Source organism: Lonchura striata, chromosome 5 (genome assembly GCF_050655825.1).
Source record: "Lonchura striata isolate lonStrDom1 chromosome 5, ASM5065582v1, whole genome shotgun sequence".
Lineage (NCBI taxonomy): Eukaryota > Metazoa > Chordata > Aves > Passeriformes > Estrildidae > Lonchura > Lonchura striata.
Genome location: NC_140707.1, coordinates 34,455,572 through 34,473,082, shown reverse-complemented (window position 1 = coordinate 34,473,082; position 17,511 = coordinate 34,455,572). Strand labels below are relative to the sequence as shown.

General features: G+C 38.5%; 1 protein-coding gene across 6 annotated transcripts in view; it reads left to right on the top strand.

The window, feature by feature from the left end:
• FAM180B (family with sequence similarity 180 member B) overlaps positions 1 to 17,511 on the top strand; it is a 106,002-nt gene that overhangs the window by 70,105 nt on the left and 18,386 nt on the right. The gene's annotated exons all lie outside the window — the stretch shown is intronic.

Genomic DNA, 17,511 nt, shown 5'->3' with positions numbered 1-17,511 from the left:
TCCCCAGTAATTTTTTCTTTTGAAGATAATTGCCTACATATAGGCCATGAAATGTCACATTACCATACAAAAACCCTTTAAGAAAACATTGAGCCCTGTTGAAAGGATATTCTGTTAAGGAATTCAACTGTCTACTGTGTTTAATAACATTTAAACCTTGTTCCATGAATCTGAAAATATTTTAGCAGTGCCCAACTTGCAAGCCCTGTTTTGAGATGGGAACTGAACTCTCTTGGTCAAAGTGCTGTGACAGTGCTGGGTAGACAGATTTGGGGTATTGCCTGCAAATTCTGTGGTTTTATTGGAAAGATATCCCTTCCTACTGATCTCTCAGCACTCCTCTGTCTTTCTCAAAGGACTCTTCATGGAAATAAGCTAATCTTTTCAAATTCATTCATTCCTGCCACTGGGTGCTACCCGCTGCCAGAACCTTCCTGGTCACATAATTATCCCTGCAACTGCCAGCAGTGTGCTGCAGAGGATTATGCAGCATGAGCAGAAGAACTGCTAAATAAATCCTGTTTTCTTTTAGATAGTATCAGAAAGGAAGGACAAATAGTAAAACAGGGGAATATCACAGAAAGAGACATAGCTGCTCTTGAGCTCAGATATCTTTTGATGGTTTTGGGTTGGTGGCTGCAATGCTGTATATGCAGCTCAGAATTGGAATTAACTCCCCGGAGCTGTAAATGAACATTCATTAGGGTTCCTTTGCAATAAAACAGGATCTCCTCATCCATTTTAAAACTGGATGAGTCAAAGAAAATAATACCTTCTTTGGCAGAGAGATAGGCAGGTTGTTAATTAATAGGGCTTGTAATTTTTATGATTCTTTGACATTGTCCTTCAAACCCCTGCAGGTTTAATGGGCCTGTAGTCTTATTGCTTGGGAGTTTTAGAGAATGCTTTTTCTGTGTATGGAGGAGGGAATACCCAGATGTGAATGCTTCATCAGCAAGTTGTGAATACTGCACTCTTGCTTTTGATTCTGCCTCTGAGTTTTCAATCTGAGGGCAGTATTTTTCAAGCCAGAAACTAATGTTGAGCAACTTACATTCAAATTTTGAGGATTCTGCTTCATGGAAATGTGGCTATTTTTATGTAGAAGCCTTTCAAATAGATTTAATATCTGACACTGTGTACCTAGGTGTTGGCACAAGAAATTTTTCCCACAGTCCATTCAGATTAATGATGGCATTACTTGAATATTTGCCATTGTACATATTTAAGGTTGGAGAAATAACCCTAGCTTGGAGAACTGAAAGGCATTAGGAGCTTTCAGGCATTAAGGGTTTCTTCTCCTGATGATGACTCTCCTTGAACAAATAAACTCTCCAATAACAATACTATCCTGTGTGTTATGTGCGATCCACTTTAATAGGCTTGTAAGGGTATGTACGTACTCCTCAACAGACCATGATGCAGAGATCCCCAGCTGATAACAGTAACTCTACTAGCCCTAGAACTGGAAGAGGTACAGGTTTGTTCTCCACTTAATAAAACATGCTAAGATTAAAAAAAAAAGCAACATACAAGACTCCACAGTTCCAGAGAGACCTCTCTGGAAAGAAAATAGTTTTTTAGTCATACTTCTGCCAGAACTCTACCTTGTGGGACAAGTGGTGTGGATTGCCCCAGGAGGAACTGTGGAAGGAAGATGGAAATTTGTCCAATCACATGTGCATCTGTGAGTGAGAGGGGGAGGAGGTGAAGTCTCTTTGTCCATTGGGTGTACTTCAGCCAGATTATGTCTATACTGCCCTCAAACTAGTGGCGTGTTCAGAGATGCATCTTAGCTAGGTTTGAACTTCCTCATTCTGCCATTGGTTTAGTACAGCACAGAGCCCAGCATAAGCTCATTTTCTTCAGCTCCTTAGCTGGATTTTGCTCCCATTCCGACCTTCACTCTGTGAGATCAGTATTGCACACTCTATCCAGTGCAGCTCATTTTAAAGATGGACACATCTCTGTGCTGTACAGTAGTCAGTGGGATGGCTGTGTACCCAGCATGGCAAGAATACCTTCCCATTGTCACTCATCATGCTCACATCTCTCCACAAGAACAGGATCTTTCACAAACAGGAGGAAAACCTGAGCTCTGTTGTGGTTCATTAGGAACAACAAGCCCTGCTGTGCCCACATCCCATCTGATGTGTTGCTCTTGGATTCCTGTTGTTTCCTGTTTTATTTCCCCCCCACTGCTTCCTGCCTCTTTGCTGTACCTGATGTGGTGAGCAGCTGAAGTCTCTGGGGCACAGGGTCAGTGCTGTGAGGTGTCCAGCATGGTTTGGGGCATGATCGGATACTGTGTTTGAGCTAAGCCCTTCTTATGGTAAGAAGCTCAGCTGATTTCTGCTTGTTTGCTGCCAGGAGTGTGAAGGTTGATCTAGGTAAGAAATCTTTCCACTGGGAAATACTATATTTCAAAAGTGAATTACAACTGAAAATAAAAGGCCACGTTTTCAGTCCCAAACAAGATCCCTTTGAAGGTGAGGAGTGACATGGATATATGCCCTCCACACCAGCCTCACAAGCAGTTCTTGTGAATGTCATTGCTCGAATGAACACAATGGGCTTATGTTCTGATTTCTGCCTTTGGATTGAGTGATATGTTGAAGATAGTAGTGGGGGGAACTAGAACCCAACATCAGACCTAGGTTAGAAGAATGTTTTCAAAGGAATCTGTGGACAGAATGCCCTGAAGCTTTTTGAACAGAAGCTGACCCCTGCTCACTTGAGAGTCAAAAGCTAGAAAAGGCATTATCTACCTTTGATTCCCCTGCCAAAGTAAACGCTCATGGACCAGACAGAGTCTTTAATTTCAGATCCAGGTCCTATTTTGTTCAGAGCAGCACCTGCAGAGTCAATATTTTGACTAAAATGGCAAAGGCTCTCATTGCCTGTACTTGGCTATAAATGTATCAGCAGCTAGAGCTGTGTTAGTGACTAAATTACATTTTCCCATGATGAGATTTAAAGGACCCAGTGGGTTGACGTAATTGTTTAAAAATTATTCTGTTAGGGGATAGCTTGTTGTTTTATATGTTTTAAAACATCAGGTTGAATGAAAACTGGCATCTGCTATCAATGAAACAAATCCACAATCCTCTTTTTCAGATCTCTTTCTTCCTGATTGAAGTCAGTGTATTCTTTGGCGTACAGCATTTCTGCAGTGAGGTAGTTCCTAGTTGTTTTCCTTTCTTTGAATATAGACTGAGAGCCAAGATAAAGTATCTGACTAAGTTATACTGAAAGAGAAGGAAAATCCCTCTAAGTTGTTGGTAAAAGATGAAGGAAATCGATTAAGACTTTTTCCATAAAGGACTGGATTTGTTTTCAAAATGTTGTGCTAGTGTCTCCTACAAACCAGATTCATGAATGGGAATATCATCCTGAAGATAACAGTTCTTTCAGAAACAGTTACAGTGTTATCAGGAAGCTTGGATTTTTGTTACAGTAAACGCTGGAGCTGGTTTTGCCAACAGCTTAAATCATGGAAATCTTTGTCTCACTTTATAGATGAAGATCATTCAGATATAACTGAAGATGAATGCAGATATCATCTTTCTTTGCATGATAGTACCAGCCATTTAAAGACTCTAAAAGATTATGGTGTGGAAAGCTATTGTCGAAGAACTTCCCTCTTCTCTACCTTTTCCCAGACTGGTGGACAGCAGGTGCACTAATACTTTACTTTGCAAGAATGAGTGCTTTTAAAAAGTAAAGCAGATGGCAACATTGGCTGTGTTTATGAAGGAGAGTTTGCAAAGACTGCAATTCCCTGTCTGTGATATCACACACATGTTCAAGTGGAGGCTCTTTGGAGGCTAGCGGAGGAGGAGCAGCCACATGTACCAGGCATTAAGCACAGAAGCATTTTTTCCATAACCCCAGTGGAAGCTGACAAGTTGGTTTCCAAACTAGGAAGTGAGATCTAATTATTCTGTGTGAAAATAGCTTGATGCATTGGTAAAGCAGAATTCCCTTTCTCTCCTGTCCTGTCCTATCCTGTCCTATCCTGTCCTGTTCCCCAGGTGTTATGACACCTTAGCAGTAAAAGCCCATATCTAAATGGGGTAGAAATAAAAAGAAATATTTTACTAGAAACAAAAAAATAAATCTAGGGCTTTCATACAAAATCACCTGATGGAGAAAAAATGTTTCAGCTGAACAGATTTGCTAAGAATTTCTTTTTGCAGACAGCTTTCATTGAGGGGGAAAAAAAAAATCAAAGGGTTGAACATTTTTTCAAGCCATAAAATGGATTTAGAGAGCTATTTTCAGTCCCTGGATTTGTCTGTCAAACTTGATGGTACCTGCACTACGGAAAAGAGCAAGAAGAGAGGTCACTGTGCCTCACAGAAGGTGTAAGCTGAAGAAGAGCTCAGCCTGCAGGGGAGAGTGTAGGCATGAAGCATATGCCAGTCTAGGGAGCTGTGGTTCGACATTGTGCTGAGACAGAGCAAAATACTCTGCTTCAACTTAATGTATTGGAACCTGATTGCTCTTGGAACACTGAACATTTTAATATTTTCATATTTAGGGGGAAAAAAAGAGCAGAAATATCATTAGTTTGACAAATCTGAAAGTCCCAGTTACCCAAGAAAAAACCCCAAACCCCAGTATGTTTGTAGAAAATGACCCTATGAGAAAAGAATGCTTTGTCCAGCCTTTATTCCAGTAGGAGTCTGTTATGTTACCTTGTGGGTAAGAGGTGAACTGAAAGTCTTTCAACTTCAGAAAGTGTTTCTACAACTTGGACAAAAGCACCTTAGGAAAATATCTAGAACTAATAGGCAGATCTTAGAAAAGAATCTGGCAACCAGAAAAAGGAAAAAGGTAAAGAGATACAAGGAAAAAGAAGGCTTGTAATCAGGTTTTGTCTGCATGGGATGACATCTTGTAGACACTGATGGAGCACCAGCATTGCCACCAAAACCCAGTGAGGTTGTTTATCTGAGAACTAAGCTGCTTTCAGAGGGCTATTGTTTCCATTAGAGAATATTGTGCTCTAGCAATGAAATCTTCATGAGTTTTATGCATTCTGCTGTTTGTCAGTGAAAGTTCTTTATCACATATTTGTCACCCAGCAGGATTCAGGCCCAGATCTCTTCTAAGTGACTAATGCTATCACCTTTCAGCCTGCCACTGACAAGCTCACAATCCCCTATTACTGTCAGCATTGTGGGCATGCTGAAGTATTAAAAGCTCTTTCTTGTTCCATCAAAGGAAGAATTAACCTTTTGATCTACTTTGCAGCATTCTGAACCCTGGGTTGTTTGTTTCATGTTAATGAAATTCAATCTTTGTGCAACAGCAGAGGCTTCTTAAGTCTTACAATTCTTCAACAGAGGCTGGGAATGGAAACCTGATCTCACAAGTATGGTCTGAAGTCTTGCTGTCAAGGTCATTCAGCCTTTTCTAAACAAAAAGGAACTGCAGGGAAAAAAGGAATATAAAATGTTTTCTGCTTTATTTTTGACCATTTATTGTTCAAAAGATATTTTTCGCCTTCATCTTTAAGATTAGGTCTAATAACAGTCCTATAAACATCCTTCTGTCAAACAATTGTCTCAAAGCAGTGATGTGAAAATGTCTTCTTTTCTTAACTCTGCATCAGAGAATAGATGGGAGGTAAGTGCTGAATTAATTATATTAAAGATTATTCTAGATTTCTAAGACTTTTCTTCATCTCTGTATATCCAGAACATGTGTAGAACAACATTACTGGTTAGCTTTTTTGAAGTATACTGATGGATGGTCTTTAGTCCAAGAGCTGAGGGTAACAGGGGAAGAGTGGTAATGACACTAGATTCTGTCATTGATCATTAAAATAGTGGAGCTGGGCAGGAAAGATGCTGGCACTGTCTGGCTGGCAGGGCAGATTTGTTCTTCAAAGCATAGTTTGCACTGTTACACCATGCCATACAACATAATGAGGAAAAGAGCATGTCTTGCTGTTTGCAGCAATTTTCCACAACCATTTTTCTTGTTTGAATCTCTTGCATGCAAGACATGCAATTTCCACGACTCCAGAGCTTGTTTTTCATTGCTTGAAATAATTCAGTTCTGTGCTCATGTGGGGAATGCACTACAACAGCAGAGAAGTGATGTCATAAACCTCTTTAATTCCTTTTCTGGTTTTTCTGTAGGGGTAGGCAACTTGCAGCTCATGCACTTGTAACTCCTTGTGCTTGTAATAAAATTATTGAAATGAATCTTTCATGAGATATAGTTCAGATTATACCACAAGAATTTCCCAGCAGCGTTATTGGAACTTCCTTTGAGTGCCAGACCAGTGCAGACAGGTGGCTTAGTGTGCACGTGTGTGAGAGGGGCAGAACTTTTTCGTATGACTGTGGCCATCACCTGGTTCTGTGCAGGCTGCAAGATCACCTTGTGTCCTGATGTATCAGCACTTGCAGTGTAAACTCTAAGCACAAATACAGAGGCACAGCCAACAACAAAACCCTTTGAATAGCTACAAGACAAAAATAGGATTGGTTTTGTGTATACATGAATAAGCAGCAAGATCCACTGTCTGCCTTACAATTTAAAGTGTAATGAATTGAACAAAGTATGACTGCCATACTACCCCTTGTGTACCAAAAGAAATTGAGGCCACAAAGAGAGAAAAAGCCTGGCTTGAGATGATACAGCAGTTCTTCAAGCAGAGGCTGGCAATGGAAACTTGATCTCACAAATATAGCTTGGAGTCTTAATGTCAAGGTTATTTAGCCTTGTCTGTACAGAATGAAACTGCAAATCAGAGAATACAATCTATTTCCCATTTAATTTTGAACTGTTTATTGGACAGAACTACACATTTTTGTCTTACCATTATTACTGTTTATTCATAGTTGCTTTGCAACAAAAATAGTTCAAGATATGGAAACTGTCTGAAATTGGTAAATATTTTGTTATCTAGTCCCACACTTTATCACTATTATTTTTTCCTTCTTGGTTTCTTTAGGAGTGAAAAAAGACATCTAAAAGCTGGTATTTATGCTTAATTTGTAGACAGTAAAAACAGGAGATGTTTGGAAAGGTACATCAATATTGATTGGAATTGTGTCATTCCCAGTGCAGTACATTCTTGTGTAGAAGACTGAACTCTAAATTCCCTGTTTCACTGATTATGAGATTTTGCAGTAATACTAATAGCATGGCATTTAGCCTGCAAGGACCAGAGCTGCAGTGCAAGGGTGCCTCCCTCACCCGTTTTAATTCCTCTTCAACCCTCTGCAAAGCAAATTTACAGGTGGAAAGTCTGGATGTGGTACAAAGACCTTCTGCTCGTGTCTGCTCTTATTCCAGTGACAGAAACTGGAGTCCTCTTTTTCCGGACGTGTGTCTAGCTTTCTGACCAGGCTCTGTTTGCTTCCTTATTTTCACCTATCATCTCCATTTCTTAAATAATTAAAGAGCTTTCTCTGACTTGATCTGTACTTTAATGCTTTGAATGCATATATGTAGCTACAATTTTCACCTTCAAGTATTAGGATAAATAAGGATTTTGTGCCTCTGAACCGTTCCACCCTTGTGATAACAGTCCTAAAGTAACCTGAATAGCCAAGATGCTGAAGGAAAGAAGATGGTTTTGATCCGTCTCACTAAACTCATTTTCTTTTGAATCTCTTTGCAGATTAGTTATTTGTCTTCTGTATATTAAAGCACTTGAGTAGGAAAAAGAAACAGAGAAACCAAGAAGAGTGTTTTTGTAAAAAATTTAAAACAATGTCTTCAAAATTAAGAATACTTATTTTTATCCATTTGCAATAAAAGCATTTCCATTGCAGTTACTGTGGTAGGCATTGGGACAGCTTTCTATGTGACTAAGAATACATAACTGCATATTGAATGCAGCTGTCCTCCGGTTTTAAATTTTATGGATAGTTAACCTTTTCCAGTAGCTTTTACTATGGACCTGAATATTTGCTAGGATGGAGGAGGTGAAAATGCTTTGGAAGGAAGGCAATTTAGGAGATTAGAGGAGGAGAAATGCCCAATTCAATTAGTTTTTCCTCAGGATGTTCTTTGCTTCTTTTCTTTTTACAAATTGCACTATCTGTATCAAAGCTTCTCCATAAGCTCAGTTCTTCTGCTGTGTCATCTTTTCTCTGCAAGATACACCACCCCTTTTGTCCAATTTTGAGAATTTTTGTGGCACTACTCTCACAGAATATGTCAAGTCTTCCATTATTAGATACTGCACTGACCATTTTTTTCCCCAGTGATATATAATGGGAGCTGTTCCTTGGGTCCATGGTTTTTAGATTGCTTTTTTTTTTTTTTGCCTACAAAGAGCAGCAGCAAGAGTAGCTTCCTCATGCCCATCTTAAATCTTCTGAATGGACCAAATCCCAATGCACGTGTCTATAAGTCCTGTTCAAGTTCTGTCTCTAACAATTTTTATTGCTTTCAAGATGGATTTTCAAAATATTTTTACTATCTAGTATTCCCATATTGTATGTATGATGGAAAACCAGACTGTTTTGCATTTCATACAGACATCTGGGGCAATATTACGTATTTTTTGAGATAACAATAGGGAAATACACATTCTGTAAACTAGATTATACTGAATCCTGCCTGACAGTTAGTTTCAGAGCAAGTATTTATCATATGCATGATCTCATCTCAGTCTTCTGCTGTTATTTCATATTTACAGTCCAGACTAAATAACTTAATAGGTTTTATGCAGTTTGTCTTTTAAAACCAGCTATGAATCATATATTCTAGACATAATCTTGATCATGGAAACTTCAGCCTTTGCATTATACTTTCTAATGAAGCTAGCCTAGTTTGTCTCTTGTCCGGAAATATTATAAATAACATAAGCAAGCAGTATACATTTCTATTGAATGGCACTTTCTCTTTCCCTAGCTCTCCCCCTTCCTTCTGTTTAGAAATCATCTATTTGCTACAATTTATTTTATTGAAGATGTGAAAGAATTTTTATTTTCCTTCTGATTAATAGAAATTTCTGAGTTCTTATTTTTTTCCTTTTCCTTTTTTTCCTTTTTTTTCTTTTTTTGACTATAGCTTGTCTCTTATGCAACCAATTAGTAAATATAGTTTCAGTTACCAGGTGATATCTCATGGGTACCAGAGTTTTGGGGGGAAAATCTTGTAAGTGCTATAATGAGAGTTAGTTTGCTATTTTATGAACAGGTCATAATTACTTTCTAATGTTCCATCCTCCAAAGGTTCTCATACTCATGACCCTAACATGTTTTAAAAATATTCTCAGTTACTGTGTTTTAATCTTGGGCATTGGAATATCTTCTGAAATGTTTCTTGGTGCTTTTGGCTTTGTTTGCTTGTTTTGGTAAAAGAGGGGCAAGAAGTTTCTGAATTTTACCAGATAATTTTGCCTGCTTGAACTACTGCACAGGACTCTAATTAATGTCTTAATTTATATGCAATGATTTTTGTTTAGTTTTCAACTTTTTTCCCCTCTAGGATAAGGCAGATGACACTTGTAGATAATTTTGATCCATTTGAAAATTAATCACAAAATAATTTCTCCAAAATATGACACACTTACCATTGATAGCTAAAATGTTAACATTTTCTTCTTCATCTTCTGGGTGTGCTATTCCATATGGAGAAATCCTCTTTTATATTATTATATTTCTATATACCAAAGAGATCCCTCATTTATAAAACCTTTTGGTGCTGCTTCACCCTTGTAAATATTTCTGTGCACAATCCTCAATAGCATAATTTTAAACTTTTTCACTTACATTCAAGAAGGAGGTCTATAAAACTCTGGATTTAAAAAAAAATTCCTTTTTTGGTTCAAGTTTTAAAATTGCCTCTTTGTGACAAGTTGATGATCAGCAAGCCTTCTGTCACCAGAGGGAACTGTTCTTATAATCAGGGAGATAACTGTATCTTAAACATTTTGCAGCATTTGTGAGCACATCCATTTGTTCAATTCTCCTTCATTTTTAAGAATTTCATTGTCTTGCTGAGTTCACCAGGCTCTTTCCTTATATTAGAGTCAGACATTTTAAAATCTGTTTCATACTAGCTCTTGCAGCAAAACAAATTGTCTTGATTTTCTTGTTCACTAGAGCTTATTTTCTAAAATGCTCTGAAGTTGTAAACAGCCTTGCTCTTTAAAGATACCATTTTTGTCTTTAAAGTGTAGTGTGGCTGGCTGGACACCTTCATTTGAAATCACTCAAATTCCTAACCTCTGTGACTTTCCCCTTACAAAGTCTGTCTTTGCCAAATAGAAGAGCTGTCTGAGATTTTCATGATATCAGTGTTTTAGATGCCATTTGCATGTTTTTAATCTCTTGGAGAATGTCTGCATCATTCTGCAGTCATCTTGCATTTTCAGGCAATTCATAGTGAGGTACTGGGAGGTTCTTAGAGAGCACCTCACCCCCAACTACAGAAAAAAATGGGACAAGACCAACCAAAGCCACGAAAAACACTAGTATATGTGAGGTTTAACTGAAGCCTACTGTTTATCTGTGAAATTACTGAGCTTTCTTGCATGCAGACAGATAAATTTTGAGAATTTTTATGTCTGCTGCAGTGGTGAAGCTTTATTTAAGAAGGATTTGTGAATGCTGACAGGGAAGAAAGGTGTTTACGAAGAGGAAGCACCCAAATTCATTAGTATATGGTATTTTGGAGCAAATATCTGATGAATCACAATTGACAAGGATGATAAAAATCATCCAGAAGGCTGAAATTAAAATATTTAGCATTAATCAGTAACCACTGTACTAATAATTAAGTGATTCTGTCTTCAAGTGACAGTTAAATGGACATGTGGCAAAAGCTACCCATGAGTTTCTTTCTATTATCTTCTCTCTGCCTCTGCTGGATAGCTCATATGGATGGAGAATTTGCTTTTCTTAACTAAATATGATTGCAAATGAAAAGTGCAAGCTGCTTTGTTATGCAGCTGTGGGCTTGTCAGTCAGTTACTGTCAGATTTCTTTGGGAAGTTCAAATATGAAGCACATTAAGCTTCGAGTAAAGACCAAATTGGGGTAATCAGTTTGGGTAAATCAGAAGAGCTTATTTTACTTCAGCTAAAAATCTTGCTGTCTAGGTCTGATTCTCAGCGATACCCTTGTATTTACATATTTAAAAACTGGGAGTTGCAGAAAGCTAACTTCTGATAACAGCATTTTTTCCCTGTTAAATGCAAAGCAGCAGAGAATTAGGTCCCAGCTCCCAGTCAAATTTGGAAAAAGAGAACAGCAGTGGGAGATAGCTTTTAAATATATTACAAAGTAAAAAAACCAAAACTATAATACACTCTTCATTTATTTTTCATCACCTTCCTTGTATGTGTGAATAGTCGCACTGAAGCACAACTATATTTAATCCTTGTTTAAGTCAGCTCCTGTCAACATAAGCTGTAATTGCAGTCAGTCCAACCTCACCCAGGAGCGGAAGCAATTGTAGCATGAATTCCATCAGCTCCCTGCCTCTCAGGGCACAAAAACAAGACCAGTGCTGCAGTGCCTGGGACCTGGCCAGGGCCAGGACTAGAGGCACCAAGGAGGGCATTCTTCAGCAGGCTTTTGGTTCCTCAGACAAAGTTGTGTCCCAGCTGGAAGTCAGGTGACAAATCCAGCTCTCACTCCTGTGAGGGCAAATCCCCGTGGATGTCCAGTGCACTGTTGACAGCAGGAGGTGACAGCAGCGTGACTCACACTTTGGGTTTGGTTAACTGGAATGCCAACAGGGTGACTCTGGAGTTGTGTTACTGTTGTTCCTACCATGGCAAAGACTCAAAGTGTCAGGAACTGTCTAGGTCTCAGTAATGTTTTCATCTTTTTGCACTGGTAAGTGCAATAGAGATGTTATGAACTGAAAGTCAGTAATTCTTGATCCAAACAGGTAAATGGTAAATTATATAGGTATAGAAGCAGTGTAATAGATCCCAAATTCAATGCACAATTATTATGAGATATACAGAGAAGAACCGACTATCTTAAATTTGCACCTTTGTTTTTCATGCTCTTCCACAGGAAATAGCATGAAAATACTATTTCCCAATGAATGAGAAATTAACTGAAAGAAAATTTCATAGATCTGAGCAATGTGTTTGAATGCTGCTGCCTTTACACAGAGCTTCTCACATCCTGACTGATGTCATGAAGTGACATCATAGTGGAACACGGCACAATGCTCTTTTAAATGTCATCAAGTCCAAAACTTGATGGCATTCTACACTAGGTGAGAATAAAACCTCAGGGCATCCAGTCATATTTTTTCTACAGATTTGTGGAAAAGATTCTTTCAGCTCTTTCTGTGATTCTCTTCTTAGTTTCCTTTTCTCATGCACCATGAATTGGTGAAAATGCTATTTAATGCATTAACATGGTCCTAAGGATACAGACTGGTGAGTCCTGTTTTGCTAATATTACTTTGCATCATCTTCCTCTTTTATCTTTCAGATTGGTGAGTTTGTCTCTTGCACAACTCTCCCAAAATGGTTAATGGTCTGAGTGCCTCTGTGCCAATGTGAAATCCTGCCATTGTTTCTCTAAAGGTCATTACATTAAGTAGAAGCTGCAGTGATCTTTATGAAGGCAAGAAAACCTGCCCAAAAATGATAAAAGAACAGCCACACACAAAGCCTTTGGTAACTCTGTTATTGAGTGAATGAGTTCCTTGACCTCTTGGTCAAGGAACTCTTGCTTCAGTAAGAGTTACTTCAGTATATTTTTGCTTTATACTGAGTTTTGTTTTAAACCATAAACTAGTTTTGTCAGCACAGTTACTCAAAATGTAGAAAAAAAAAATTAGAGACATAATCCAGTCAAAGAAACAGGGCTACTGAAAGTCTTCACAGCAGTACGATTCTCTGTATGGGGAAGGATGTCAGTTTTCTTCACCTGGCTGATGAGACTGGTTGCCTTCCCTGAAAACAGCCCAAGACATAAAGCCACTGGGCTCCCCTACTCCTTGTTCATATGGATGTGCAGATAGACCAGGAGTCCATGGAACTGAGTATCTCTGGTCTTCCCTGTGAAATTGCTTTCAAACTGTGGACTCTGATCCATGGCTCCAGGCTTTTCAGGCTATGACAAGCAATGGCACAGCTTTCTGCTTTCATGCCTATGGATCTGGGACTACTGAGGCCACTTGAAGGCCTCCAGGAATACAGACATTGATTGCTGTATAGCCTAAAATGTTTATAAGCAACTATTTGTTGATCAATAAATGACAATGTTTCCATTTCAGTGTTGTTTTGTAATGCAAATGCTACCCTGCTGAAGTCAGCTAGACTGCCCATATGAGTTGTCTCAAGCTGGAGACAGCCCCTCAGAGCTCAGATATACTGGAGCTTGTTTGCTTTCCTGACATCCCACATTGACCAGTGTTAAGGAGTGGAAGATAGCCACAAGTAGGCAAGAGTAGGTCTCCTGAATTCCATTTTGTCTGCCATGTGCCCTGACATCCAGGCTCCTGGTCACTGCTTGGTCAGCTCATGTGCACTTTTTAGAGAAGATATGAAGACAGCCTCTCTAGTCCAGCTGCAAGGGATACCAAATTCAGAATTCTCTTCCAAAGAGGGTACTCAGACTTTAGACTTCTGTAATTTCAGGGTAATGATTACCACCTAAGGTTAATAACTTCATGCCTCGGTTTACCTCCAGTACAAATCATCCACCTCTTGGATTGGTGCTAATGGATACTTCAAATGATACAGACCAGAGCTGCTCTAGAAGCAAGGCTGGGAACTTCTCCATCTCTAGAGTAGTGTCTGTAGGTAGTAGAGGCTCCCCAGCACCTGGGTTTGAACTTGGCATGAGACAAGTGCTGATACTGACCATTTACCTTTAGGAGGCAAAAATGCTGTTGAGCTGGTAGCAACATGCCTGAACTAAGACTGGAACAGCTGATTTCACTGCAGCTGTAAGGCTGAATGAGGATTTCTCCTCTTCCATGCAGAATGGACACTTCACATAAGGACCTGTAAAGTAAAATTCCAGAAGTATACCACTGGCCAAAAAGTGTAATCAAAACAGCTTGACAGTTAAATGTCTCAAAAGAACATTATTTTGTGAACTTCCAAATTTCAGTAAATATTCACCTGAAAAAGTAATAAAATGAAAACTAGTTTTGGAAAAATTAATTTCATAATTTTGGTATTTCAATTTAGCTTAGGATGTTTTATTTAATGTGTTTATTCCCTAAGTTGTTACTACTAGTAAACATTTTATGTTACTACTGACATGTTTGATGGTAAAAGAGCTCTGTTTATTTCAAAAGTAATGAATTGAGTTTGTTATATTGTAATGGTTGAGAAATTTTATGTTTGCTAGATCAGAGTATATTGTTTGTATCATAATGAAACTATTAATATAAATAGACAGCACTTTGATCTAGAAAATACTTGTTTCAACTTACTGTTGAGTAACAACTTACTACTCCTTCAGATTTTTAAAATTAAGGAATATCTGTGTTTCTTCAGGAAACTCTTCCTGACTTCCTTTGTAATTCCACTGTAAAATAAATATATTTTTCTGGCACAGCATAATGCCAATGAGACAAAGGTTAGAGATAATTTTACACTGGTACAAATGCATTTGTAGCTCCTTTCAGGACTCCTGTGGGAAGCAGAGAGGGAGATGGAACTCCAATGTCTTTTCCTGGAAAAATGCATGTGACCAAAGCCCAGGTGTCTTGACCTTTGCCATCCTGCCTGCTGTTGTGGCAGAAAGGAGGTGCTGCTTGTGTGACTGAATTGCACTGCCCTGCTTCCCTGGGCCCAAGGCAGGGGTGGGGAGGGATGGGGATTGTTTCTGTTCATGAACGAGCAGAAACTGGCTGACCATGGTGTTGGGTACAAAAGGCTTTCTTCTATGACTGCTTCTGGCCAGGGGTTGCTTACCTTGCTCCGCTGGACTCAGAATGCAGCCTTCTGTAACATGGGAAAGTGAGCAAGGGGATTGGACAGGGTAGGAAGGAAAAAGGGAGGATGGATTTGTGAATTGCTTCACATGGAGGAAAAGGCAAATGTTACTCTTGTTTTGGTGAAGGAGAAGGTAATTTCTGAAGCATGAAATGCAAACTGAGACTTTTGTATCATTCTGGGAAAGGGGATAAATTGTTTGGAAGAAACTTAGATTTAAAGAGGTTCTTGATTTTTGGCAATAATGGCCATCAGAGAATGATTACAGGATTTTGTGTGGAGAGAACTACGAGACCCAACTAAGCAGAAAAATGACAGAAAGTGCTGATAGAAAAGATATGTGCAAGATTAAAAATAAACACTTTTTTTTTTCTGGATGATTTTTGCCAACTGCTGGAAGTAGTTCTCTATTACTGCTGGAAAATATCTCACTGTGTTCTCTACTACTTCATTTTATTCCAGCAGGTTTGATTACTTAAGGGCATACATTTGTCTTGGTATATGATTATGCAATGCATTTTCTAGTGGCTAGAAACTAGAAGTAGTATCAAGGTCACACTTGATAACCAAGGAAATAAGATGCCAAGGTTTATAGATATATCTTTCATTTGTAGAGTTATCTGATGTGGATCAACGTAAAATAACAATAATGGCAAAGTCTGGAAGAAGTTTGTGCCATTGCTGTTGCAGGTTTGTGGCTGCATGGAAAATTTCAAGCCTCAGGAACCACCATCACCAGCATCTTCTCCACCATTAGACAACATATTTCCTTTTGCTCAGATCAGCCTGAGCAATGTGCTTTGTGAAGAACTGTGTGTGCTATTTGTAGGTAAAGGACTTGCAGAGTCTGGTCTATTTATAGATAATACAGTTAATCTCATCTTGAAAACAAGGAGAAAAGCGATATAGACAGTGGCAGCTGTGACACTAATATATTATATTTAGCCACCACATCCTCTTCTAACCTGCTGTTTATTGAATGTCACGACTGCACACAATTAGTCACTGTTTTGTCATTGCTGGTTGTCTCGTGCTGGTCTCCTCCATTCAGCTTTGCAGACTCATTAATAGTTAACTTGTGATTTTCTTCAGGGAGGTTAATCCAGTTTATTCAAATGTTCAAACTGTATTTAGCTGGGAGTTTTATATTGTTCCAGCTTCATTTCCCACACAGCTGTACGTGCTTCTTGCAGACAAAAGATCTGTACAGTCCTATTTATTTATTGATTACAAGATTCACGCTGCTTGGGAACAGGAAGAAAACAGCAGCCAGTGGCAGGTGGAACACTTTTTTCCAATTATAGTTGAGAAGTCTTTATCATTAGTCCAGTTATACCCATCAGACCATTCTGGACTGACCTCCCAGCGTATCTTCCTTGGAAATTACCCCATCCAAGGCTGTGTACTGAACAAGATAGTCAAGACTGCTTTCAGCATTGTATGTTTCCTTGAGCTAACCACTGGTTAATACTGATTTTTTTTTAACTATATTAAACACTTCTCTCCTATATATAAGAAATCCAGAGCTACAGATTAAAATTGACCATGAAACCCATGAGAGAAAACAAATGTAGTTATATCAGCAAATGATCTCTTCCAGATGGCCATGATTCTACAGTTCCTTGCTCAAAAGGGTTTGGTCATTATTTTTGTTTTGTCATAGACCAGAAACTTGCTATAAAATCCTTGTCCCAAAGCTTATCTATGTATAACACTAAATACATAAATAATATAGGGAAAATGTGTATATCTAGAAGGATGATCCTATCTTATAAATACTTGAAATGTGAGACAGTAATGGTACCAGTAAAGACAGCCTTACAGTTACATAGGATTCACAGTTGAGGGTTAAATATTTTTTCTCTATTTTCCATTTTATACTTACATCCTAAAACCAGATAAAGAAGGCTATTTTTTCTTGCAATAGAAATATTTATTTCTAAACTACAACATGTGACATGATAAGGTGACATTTTAGACTTGGTCTATGTCAGAATGATACCTAAAGAAGAGTTAAGACAGCAGCAAGGAGAGATCATGTTAAAGGCAGCTAACTTCTTTCTGATAAGTAACAGGGAGAGTAGCTCCTGCCAGCTTGTCACTGCAAGAAACAAACCCTATGATCTTAACCAGTTTCCAGTCTCTGTGTTTCAGCAATGGCTGACAGAGAAGCAAATCTGCTTTTTATCGTCCTTGTGCAGGCTGCTGTAGCGTCACTGTGGCTAACCTCTGACTGTGTGAAGGACATTGCAGCAACCTCAGAGAACATGATAGAGAAAGCTAAGAAATGGGATACCATAAATAGTGAGAGGGATGAAAAATTAGCTGAAGAAACCTTTTGGAAGAAAAGTAACTCTTTTTAGTTTGGTGTCATCTTTTGTGTGTTTAGAAAACTTGGGTTTTAGTGAAGCTGTATCCAAACAACAACAAAAAAAATTCTCCTCCATGCTGTCCACAAGAAAAGATCCACAGGCATCTTCTGATCTATGTATACACTAAAATTACTGGGATTGCATCTTAGAATGTAGAAGCCTGTTTCCAATTTACAGATGGTGACATACAAGTGCAGTAAATCATAGGTTGAAATTTTTGAAACTTCTCTTGAGTTG